At 31.2% G+C, this 12,009-nt stretch overlaps 1 protein-coding gene across 1 annotated transcript in view; it reads left to right on the top strand.

The window, feature by feature from the left end:
- LOC127872861 (uncharacterized) overlaps positions 1-12,009 on the top strand; it is an 87,536-nt gene that overhangs the window by 57,319 nt on the left and 18,208 nt on the right. The gene's annotated exons all lie outside the window — the stretch shown is intronic.

Below are 12,009 nucleotides of genomic sequence, written 5' to 3'. Positions count from 1 at the left end.
ATGACTTTCTTTTTTTGATGGGTTCAGGACACGCTTCAAAATATAAATACATCTGCTATTGTCAAATTTTAACTCAATACCCAGTCATTCAGTGTTACCAATTACTAGATAACTTATGCACTTTAATACCTTCAATTCAATAATTTTCATTTAATAGGTTAATTTGAAATGTATAGTTTTTCAAGGTATTAAAAGTGGAAGACTTAAATCATCCTTTTATTTTTTCATTTAACACTTTATAAATAGCATTACTTCATTTTCGCTTTCATATGAAGTTTTTTTAAGTGTTGAGTGAAATTTGGATGTAAAATGTAATTACACTGTCTTATTCAATATCTCTGTCTTCAAGAGTACTCTCTTTTCTCATATAGATCAGTGACACAACTATTAGGAGAAGTAACACGCTTGTCAAATTATATACCTTTTCTACATGCTGATTAAATTATACTGATAATACAAATTAAAAAGAAATTAAAAGTGATTCAAACTAAAGTGTATTTATGTTACAAAATTAACATGCTTGTCAAACCTAAGTTCTCACTTGTATTAAAATTGATTATATAGCTATATTCATTCTACAAATAAAAATTAACTTATGTGTTAACATAATCAAATATAGACAAACCAATTATTATCTACATTAATGCTCCTAATTAAAATGTTTCCAGCATAGGGTTTGATGTGATCATGCAAGTAAATAGAAATTATCACTTTCACATTAGAGTTATTGATTTTATAGGTGTAACTATGTATTATGCTGTTTATCATACAAACTGGCATATTTAACTTGTACCTTAGCTATGTTTATGTTATAAGTTTATGTTATAAGTTTATGTAACATAAGCAAAACTGTTTTAGAAATCACCTTTTAAAGCATGTGTACTTAAATTACATATATTAATCCTTAATAGAATTTGCAATTATTTTTGTTAAGGAATTGATCCATGTGTTTGAAACTTATGTGTACTTCAATTACATATATTAATCCTAAACAACTGTTTTCATTAATGTGTTAATGCTTTTATCTAAGGGTACAAAACGTTTTTTTTTCTCTATGTTTATCTAAATACATTTGGAAAACAATTTTTTTTATTAATTTGCCAAATCTTTGATCCATGTGTATGAAACTTAATTGTTTTTTTTCCATGTTAATCTGAAAATCTTTGAAAAAATAATTCTATTTGTTACCGCCTCAGATTGACATCCGTTGTTGCAAACTTCATTGTGCAAAGTCTTTAACCAACAATCTCATAACCAGCGCGTAATAGATCTTTCAGTTAACTCTACTATTACATGTATTAATTTGTAAATACTCTATGTCAAGCATACGTTATTGTTATGCACTTATGATCACATGAAAATAACAATACTCTTCCATAAGAATTCTAAACGAAGTACATTTAGTGATTTCTTATATAAAAAAAAAGTTATTCATTTCTTAATAACATTGTATAAGCTTATATCCGCATTTAAAAAAGGGGAATGAGACAACACAAAATCTTATACATATTGTTTATTAAAAATTAAATCAACATAATAATTTTTTATAACATTATAGTGATCAATATCTGCTCTTAAAAATACTACGAAAGATACTTTATTTAAACATAACTTTTCGAAAAATAATTCTAAAATTAACTATTTACTGATTGCACATGTCTGTTTATTTTGTAATGTTCAGCCAAGCTGCCGTTACACATATTGTCTTTATTACTTTTATGTTTTTCTTGGTTTTATGTGTGTTTTTTTTGCTTCCATCCACTATACGTAGATGATGCTAATGCTTTTTTTCTATGTCTCCATTGGGAACCAGTCGTTTTTTGTGGTTTCTTTTCACCTTTGTGATTACTTCTTTTAACTTTTTCAATTCTATGGAATATTCATCCTCTTGTATCCCTAATTTTTGATTTCTATTTTTGTTTGCATGTATGGACATTTTATGTCTCATAATAGAAAGCAACTGGACATGTTTTAAAATTGAAACTAACTGGACAAGCACACACAAATTATCATTTACAACACCCTTCACCATTTTCAATAATTAAATTATGTACTTTGAATGTAAAAGGGCTAAACAATAAAGATAAACGCATAAAAATCTTCAAATGGTTAGACGAAAAAATATATAGTATATGCCTATTATAAGAAAGTTACTTGACACATACTTTAGCACAAACCTCAAAAGATGAATGGGACGGAGACATCTATCTCAGCGGACAACATATTAATAAACAAGGCATTGCCTTTCTAATAAAAAATAATATAGGGATCACAGCCGATAACTTTAACGAAATAATAATTGGCAGACAAGCAAGTATAGATATTAAAATACAAGAAACACAATTAACATTAATCAACGTTTAAGGTCGCCGTGGTGTAATGGATATGGTGTCCGCCTTGCGACCGGGAGGTCACGGGTTCGATCCCCACCGTGGGAGCGTTCTTTAGATCTCCCCCAAAGACACCAAGTACTGGTTTAGGCCCAGAGCGTTTATATAAGCCTAAGGCTTTCGACGCAATCGAGCTAAAATAAATAGGTTTAAACTAACGTTTACGGCCCTAACATAGATGATTCCACTTTTTACGAAACATTACAATCCTTTATAAATAATAACCAAGATAAAAACATTATAGTCGGTGGTGATTTTAATACTGTTTGTAACCCATTATTAGATAAAAAGAAGGGAAACCTTTATACTCATCCTAAAAATAGAAACATTTTAAATAACATAATTGAAAACTACAATATGATAGACATCTGGCGTACAATATATCCAAACGAAAGCAAATTCACCTGGCACTCAAACACAAAACCAACAATATTTTGTAGATTAGACTATTTTTTAATATCTGAGTCTCTTTGCAACATTATTGACACATGTAACATAAAACCAGGATTTATGACTGACCACTCTCTAGTTGAACTTAAACTGCACAATATACAACCTGAAAGAGGCCCAGGATACTTTAAAATTAACAACAGCATCTTATTAGATACACAATATCAAGCACAAATAAAACAGGAAAATTAATATTAAATATAGTTCAAAATAATAAAGATGCAAACCCAAACACCTTATGGGAAGTAATTAAAGGAAATATACGTAACACAACAATTAGATACACATCATTTAAACAAAAAGAAACACACAAACTTGAAACTGAAACCATCAAAACCATTGAAACGCTTAAAAAACACTTGCATCAAACAAACACAAATGATACCACCGACATTGAAAATGAAATAACATTAAAAAAAACAAATATTAGATGGAATCTATCATACACATCTCAATGGAATAATACTAAGAGCGCGTGCACAGCATGTTGAACACAATAAAAAATACTTCGCAAACATCAAAAAACGTAGAAGTGAACAAAAAAACTGTACACAAATTAGTTGTCAATGGCGAAGATATAACAAACAGAACTCAAATACTAGAAGAACAACGTTTATTTTTCGAAACTCTATAAACGAAAACATGTTGAAAATAACACCCTTTTGAAAAATACACATCACGCTTTGAATCAAGAAGAAAAACTATTGTGTGACGGATTACTAAATGAATATGAATGTGAATTAGCACTAAAAGTAATGCAAAATAACAAAAGCCCAGGATCTGATGGCATCACCATTGAGTTTTATAAAATATTTTGGAATGATATCAAAACGCATTTAATTAATTCACTAAACCATTCATATAATAATAAAAACCTAACTACGCTTCAAAAACAAGGTATAATATCACTCATTCCAAAACCTGGAAAAACATAGAATCCTTATCGAACTGGCGCCCAATTAGCTTACTAAACAATGATTATAAAATTGCAACTAAAAGTATAGCAAACAGAATAAAAAATATTACCATCAATCATTTCAAAATCTCAATCTGGTTTCATAAAAGGTCGTTACATTGGTGAAAACGTTCGTCTTATCCAAGAATGCATAAACTATTTCAACAATACAAATAATCCTGGTCTAATATTCTTTGCAGACTTTGAAAAGGCATTCGATTCGCTTGATCATTCATTTATTTTCTCTTGCTTAGAAAATATGAACTTTGGTGAAAGTCTCATTCAATGGGTCAAACTATTCTATACCAATGTTAACAGTATAATCATTAACAATGGCTTCTTTTCAAACAGTTTTCACATCGAACGAGGGGTTCGACAAGGATGCCCACTCTCATCATCGCTATTTATTATTTGCATCGAGTATCAATCACATCACATCCAATCAAATAAACACATGAAAGGCATATCACTAGAGCCTGACGAAGAAATAAGTCCCTATTTGCTGACGATGCAACTTATTTTTTAAACGACAGTTACGATTCTTTCCATAACCTAATAGAGTCGTTTAAACTAAACAAAAGTAAATGTACTGTGCTACGAGTAGGTAAATTAAAACAAAGTAATGTCCAATATAAAAAAGAAATGAAATTTAATTGGACATCCGATGAAGCCACAACGTTAGGCATTACTTTCACGAATAATGAAAAGGATACAGTTCTTAAAAACATACTACCTAAATTACAGAATTTTAAAAACTGCTTAAAATCATGGCATCACCGTAAACTTACACTAATCGGAAAAAACACAGTATTGAAAACGTTTGCACTTCCTAAATTAATTTATGTATTAATAGTTCTCCCAAATCCAACAAATGATGTTATTAACGATATAAAATCAGCAATATTTAATTTCATATGAGACGGTGAGCCTGATAAAATAAAACGAACTCAGTTAATTCAATCTGTAGAAAATGGAGGTATCCAATTAACGAACATTGACTCATTCTTGAATGCAATCAAATGCAGCTGGGTTAAAAGATACCTAGATAACACCAATACGAGTAAATGGAAATTATTCTACCAGAAAATCCTAAAAAAATATGGTGACTCCTTACTCTTTGAATGTAACATCAGCAATACTATCTTACATGAAATTGCAAACGAAAACATATTTCTGTCTGATGTTCTATCAGCATGGAGTGATGTCACTCATAACCTAGAAACCCAAACCAGCAGTAAAACTATTTTATGGAACAATAAAGACATAACTTTAAACAATAAGACGTTTTTCTATAAAGATTGGTTTGAACGAAGCATTAAATATGTCGACAAATTATATGAATACAGAATTAAGGATTTCTACTCTTTTGATGATATATGCTACATATACGGAATACCTTCAAATAATTTTCTGAAGTACTACACACTAATCAAAAGCATACCCATACATATTAAATCTGAAATCAATACAAACAATACACCATGTACTCAAACAACATTCGTAGAAAACATACTTGGAAGAAAAAACAAAACGAATAAAATGTTTTACACACTACAAATTAAGAACCCTACAGAAAACTCCAAAACCCAAAATAAATGGCAAGTCCTTTTCGGAGAACATGAACTTAATTGGAAACACATATTTACCATGCCATATAAAGCGACTATTGAAAGCACACTGAGAAATGTTCAATATAAATACATCCATAGAATTATAGCTACAAATAAATATCTCTTTAAATGCAAATTATCTAACTCAAATCTGTGTGACTTCTGCGGTGAAAACATCGAAACTATAGAACATCTTTTTTTGGGAGTGCAATCACATCCAGCCTATTTGGAATCAATTAGTATCTTTTCTTGAACAACAGCAACTAAACGTTAAACTATCTTTCTTAAATGTAAGTTTCGGAATTTACTCATTGAAATCAATAAACTGTAAAAATATTGTGAACTTTATTCTTATATTGATGAAATATTTTATCTTTAACATGAAGTACAAAAAACAAATACCAAATTTTAATTGTTTTGTCCATAGTCTTAAACTAAAAATCCAGATTGAGAACGAAATAGCCCTCAGTAATGACACATTACAAATCTTTGAACAAAAATGGAATCGGATTAAATTCTCATAATTTTTGTCCACTTATATACATTTCACTCTAATGTTAGTTTATCTTTCTAAAATAATTTTGTATATTTTTTTTCAACCTTATAAGATCATTGTGAATATACAACAAAACACACAAGTCCAGTATGCTTTCTTCCCACTTTATACAACTCATCATTTTTCATAACTATTCTTTTGTTGTTCTTTTCTTTTCTCTTAAAAAAAAACACCTATCACAAACAACAAAAGAAAAAACATATTATCCCAGTTTTTTCTTGTTTTCTTGTGTTTTTTTTTTAATCTTAGGGAAACCAAAAAAAGTATATATATTAGCATATCTTGTATAACATGTCTGAACTTTATTGCTTTGTACAATCACTTTGTTGTATGATCATATACATGTATACATTGTATGTATAACATTGAATAAAAAAAAAAATTCGTTTCCCGCTCTCTATGTTCGTAGTAGTGTTTTGCTATGTCACCACAAAGAAAACTACTTCGTTAGCCACTTTATAGGCGTCCTGCATGGTTTACTAATCAAATTCTCGACACTATTTGTTTAATGTTTGCCGATAATATTGAAAAGTGCGCGGAAACAAAACAAAAATTAAAAGACAAATTAATCTAATTGGGATTTTCTATCAAAACAGCTTATCCCCTGTAACGATGCATCAAATGCTAATCCCATTTCACACATATTTCAGTGCGGTTAAGCCAATACCAACGGATCTAGATTAATAGAAATATGTAAACTATGTATTTATTTCAAACTTAAAGGTATGTACTGGCTGTATTATCGGAAAATTATCGGTGAACTATTATACATTCTCAACACTAACAAGTTTAACCAGTTGTAAGAGTTTGAAATAATTGAACTACGCGTGCAATTTTTGATGGTCGTTGCTTTTCATCTATGTCACCATAAATATCACGCAAGTCGAAACGAATAGTAAACCAGGTTTCCAGACGAAATATCGCTCCTACGCTAATTTTTCAAAGGCGGAAATTCGCTCCAACGTTGTTTTGATACCCCGGAGAATCGCTCCTAAATTCTTTTGACAACCCGCTCCTACATTAATTTAACACCACGGTCATTGGTTCCTACAATTAGATGCAAACCTATAAACATAGGTAGCGATTGTCCGGGATTCAGTAAAGAACAATGTTCAAGAACAAACATTTAAGTGCCATTTGTTGATACCACATAGTTTTTGCAGCTGCTTGCCCTGCTATAGCCAGATAACACAATACTATTTGGCCAGTCCGATTCGGAGTTAAATGATAGTTTTAGACTTGTTTATAATTTTTGCCAGGAATGAAAACTAAATATAAACTGCTCTTAATCTGAAGTTCGTCTTTGGAACAAATGAATCAAACAAATAAAGGTTCAATTTAAACAATCGGCACATTAAAATGTTAAAGAATATAACTATTTAGGAGTAGTTATCACTCCCTCTGAAAGTTTCTTGCAGTATAATAGACATTAGATAGCCCAAGCCACTTAAGCGATATTTAATCTGCTGTTCAGAATTAACATATTAGACATTCCCATCGATTAACAAATTATCTGATAAAACATTTTAACTAGCTATACTTCAACTGCCCAATTATACAATTATTTTAACGAAAGAAATTATACGTACCATTTACTAACTCAATGAAACAAGCATCAATATATTTTTGTAATAGGCGGAATAACGGGCAACACAGGCAAATTCCATCCATATGAAACAATGCTACAATCGCATGGTTTCATTTGGTTGTTTGTCCGTTCTGACTAGCACACGGAAATTATTAAATACCTGCTATATACTTCATTAGAATAAACTTGTGCTGGTCAAATCCATATCGCTTAATCAAGAGACATACGGCGAATCTGAGCAAACGCGCGTCTCCTCTCGCTCAAAATTGAATAACAGACTATGGACCACGCCGTGCAAATTGGTTTGCGCATGTGTCAGTATTTAGAGCCGTTCATAAAAGTATTTGCATTTATTAGTGTATAGAAGATGACAAGGGATTCCGTTAAAAAAATGTCCAAGATTTGAATTCCAAAATCGCACATAACATTTAACATTTGAATATTTTCAGAAATGATGTACTGAAATCAATGCATTTAACTAACCCTTGCTCGGGTAATATCTATCAAATATTCATTTTCGAGAAAATATTACTATTTTTTACTCGTAAATAAGTCTGGACCTAAGCTGGGCCATGATCGCGTCTTTGTCATATCTGCAGCAATATAGTAAAAACAACTTTTAAAGTTTAGGAGTCCTTCATCGTCTGTCGTCCTAGTTGTAGCCCAATACTCAGATGTATTAAGCGATTCGTGGAAAGGTATGATGAATTTCAAATCCTTAATGCTGTTTCGAAAGAGTGAGATGGAGGATATAGACGTAGGAAAGTCTATCATTCCGGTATGATGGCCGCTAACCATTCCTACCAGAAGCTCGTTTTATTGCGACATCGTATATTAGTTACTAGCACGCTGCAATGCTGAAGAAGCATAACCGCTAAGCATCTTTTTTATTATTAGTACTGTTCAGTCATTCTTATATTCTAGTTCATTGAATCCTGCATATGCCCTTTATTGCAGAAATATATTGAGCATAAATGTCTAACTGTTCTCTACATCAATCCTTACTTAAATCAGTTGTAAGGTTTATGGTAAGGCAAGGTCCCGAATTCTAGCTTATGCGGTACATCCTAACCGCTAACAGGAGAGCCGTGTTGTTTCAAAAATTTCTGCATAAAATTTAGCCCTGAAATAATTAAAGGGGTTCCTTTTTATGTTTCCCTTATCAATGATTGCTACCAACAACATAAGACCTCATAGAAATATGTCATTTTTAAAACGTCACAAAACATGTGTACGCTTAATGTGGACGTTAAACAAAATGGAGAACAATAATTGCTAGGACACTTTTCTGTTCTTTAGTTTATTCACCATAAAAGCTGAACGATTTGCATAAGGACAAAGCGCAAAAATAGCATACATGAATGACACACAACACACTGAACACAATAACACTGACATTGCAATGTTGATCACAATTTTTGGATGCTGGCATAGGGCCTTTAATTCATGTTTGAAATCTGCACAGTTCGCATACAGAAATAATTCATCAAAACGAAGGCGAACAGTACATGGGTTTAATTATATTTATACAAAATATTGTTTACTGTTATACAATCATCTGGAAAATAACCTTGGACATATGATTTGGTTCTTTTCTTTTACATAATTCTAAGTTTTTTTTTATAAATCTGTAGTGTTCCAAAAATTAATAAACGTTGAAACTTGAGTGCATTTTCAATACCTCTAACAATATTCTTTGTTCAGAACAATAAATTTATGACATAGACAAATTTCGTAAGCAATGCAATTTATCTACATTAAAACTCGGAAGTAATATTCCTTGCATGTGAGTAAATTATTCACGTGTAAGTATGAGAATTGATTGTTAAATGCAGGCTGTAGCTAGGAAGCATAAAGTTATATCTGGTTTTCAATATCTGTTCACATCACTGACAGTATTTCATGATTTCTGTCATTTACAAAAACAACTTAATAGAACTAAACTAACAGGAACACAATGCAACGGTTTACATAAAAAAAATATAACAACAAATCCAATTTCTTAAGAAAAAAAGACACCAGCATTCCTTGTTAGCCATTTTCAGTTTATTTAGCTAACACTGAATACTGCATCACATTGTTCAACTATCATCATCGTCACTTTTTCTCATAAACGAAAACAAGGACTCTATATTGCAAAGCAACCAGGTCCACCCACACAGGCCTATCACTGGCCCGTAGTCGTGGTTTCTGAACTTCCTCGTCGCCAGATGCTTTATTGGAGCTGGAACTTGACACAGATCCATCTTGGCTACGACGCATATCTATACCCGCTTCACTCACAGACCTCTCCTTTTTCTGGCATGGCTCATCAGGCCGCCTGCTAGGTCCTGGCTCAGGGAATTCGTGCCTTCTGACAGGTCGTTCTTACCCTAGGTTGTCCTTTATGTCTGGTGGTCCACTGGTCGACCGTTCCTTTCTTCTTTTTTCGTGTCCTGCTCCATGACTTTAAGTAACATTCTCTGATGACTTACACTCTTTTTCGCCGGTCGTTATTTTAGCATCAGACTCAGTTTCCTCTTTTTTTGGGGACTAGTTTTAGCTTCAGAGGCAATTTCTTGTATATTTTCTTTATTGGCTAACTCTTCATTTGTAGCATCTGATGAAAGTCTTCTTCGTTTCGATGGGGTCTCACCTAGTTTTAAAAAAAACAAAACAATTTTGCATTAAGATGTTAAAAACAATGTTAAGGTTTTCAATACTAAATGTAAATTATTGTTTCAGCCTAATAAGCTCTCAGAAAGATTTGGGGGAAAAAACGTGACAATTTTAAACAACATTGAGATGAATACAAATAAGTTCTTTGACAATAACATTTTTAATGATCACATTCAGTGATAACATTTTATGAATTATTGTATTACTTTATGAAATTAATAGCCCAAAATAACAGATTTTTTAGATATTTAGAATTTAAGCTGAGCTCGGCATTATTATATTATTAAAATTAATAACCAAGATAAAAATATTATAATCGGTGGTGATTTCAATACTGTCCTGAACCCATTATTAGATAAAAAGAATGGAAACCTTTATACCCATACTAAAAATAGAAACATTTTAAATAACATAATTGAAAACTACAATATGATAGACATCTGGCGTACAATATATCCAAACGAAAGCAAATTCACCTGGCACTCAAACACAAAACCAACAATATTTTGTAGATTATACTATTTTTTAATATCTGAATCTCTTTGCAACATTATCGACACGTGTAACATAAAACCAGGATTTATGACTGACCACTCACTAGTTGAACTTAAACTGCACAATATACAACCTGAAAGAGGCCCAGGATACTTTAAAATTAACAACAGCATCTTATTAGATACACAATATCAAACACAAATAAAACAGGAAATATTAAATACAGTTCAAAATAATAAAGATGCAAACCCAAACACCTTATGGGAAGTAATTAAAGGAAATATACGTTACACAACAATTAGATACACATCATTTAAACAAAAAGAAACACACAAACTTGAAACTGAAACCATCAAAACCATTGAAACACTTGAAAAACAATTGCATCAAACAAACACAAATGATACCACCGACATTAAAAATGAAATAGCAATAAAAAAACAAATATTAGATGGAATTTATCATACACATCTAAATGGAATAATACTTAGAGCGCGTGCACAGCATGTTGAACACAATGAAAAAAATACAAAATATTTCGCAAACATTGAAAAACGTAGAAGTGAACAAAAAACTGTACACAAATTAGTAGTCAATGGCAAAGATATAACAAACAGAACTCAAATACTAGAAGAACAACGTTTATTTTTCGAAACCCTCTATAAACGAAAAAATGTTGAAAATAACACCCTTTTTAAAAATACACATCACGCTTTAAACCAGGATGAAAAACAACTGTGCGACGGATTGCTTAATGAATATGAATGTGGATTGGCCCTAAAAGAAATGCAAAATAACAAAAGCCCTCTGATGGCATCACAATCGAATTTTATAAAATATTCTGGAATGATATAAAAACACATCTAATTAATTCACTAAACAATTCATTTAACAACGAAAACTTAACTACGCTACAAAAACAAGGTATTATATCACTTATTCCAAAACCTGGAAAAAACTTAGAATCCTTATCAAACTGGCGCCCGATTAGTTTACTAAACAATGATTATAAAATTGCAACTAAAAGTATAGCAAACAGAATAAAAAAAATATTACCATCAATCATTTCAAAATCTCAATCTGGTTTCATAAAAGGACGTTACATTGGTGAAAACGTTCGTCTTATCCAAGAATGCATAAACTATTTCAACAATTCAAATAATCCTGGTCTAATATTCTTTGCAGACTTTGAAAAGGCATTCGATTCGCTTGATCATTCATTTATGTTCTCTTGCTTAGAAAATATGAACTTTGGTGAACGTCTCATTCAATGGGTCAAACTATTCTATGCCGATATTAACAGTATA

This window comes from Dreissena polymorpha, chromosome 3, assembly GCF_020536995.1.
Source record: "Dreissena polymorpha isolate Duluth1 chromosome 3, UMN_Dpol_1.0, whole genome shotgun sequence".
Taxonomy (NCBI): domain Eukaryota; kingdom Metazoa; phylum Mollusca; class Bivalvia; order Myida; family Dreissenidae; genus Dreissena; species Dreissena polymorpha.
This window is presented reverse-complemented; position numbering and strand designations above follow the sequence as displayed.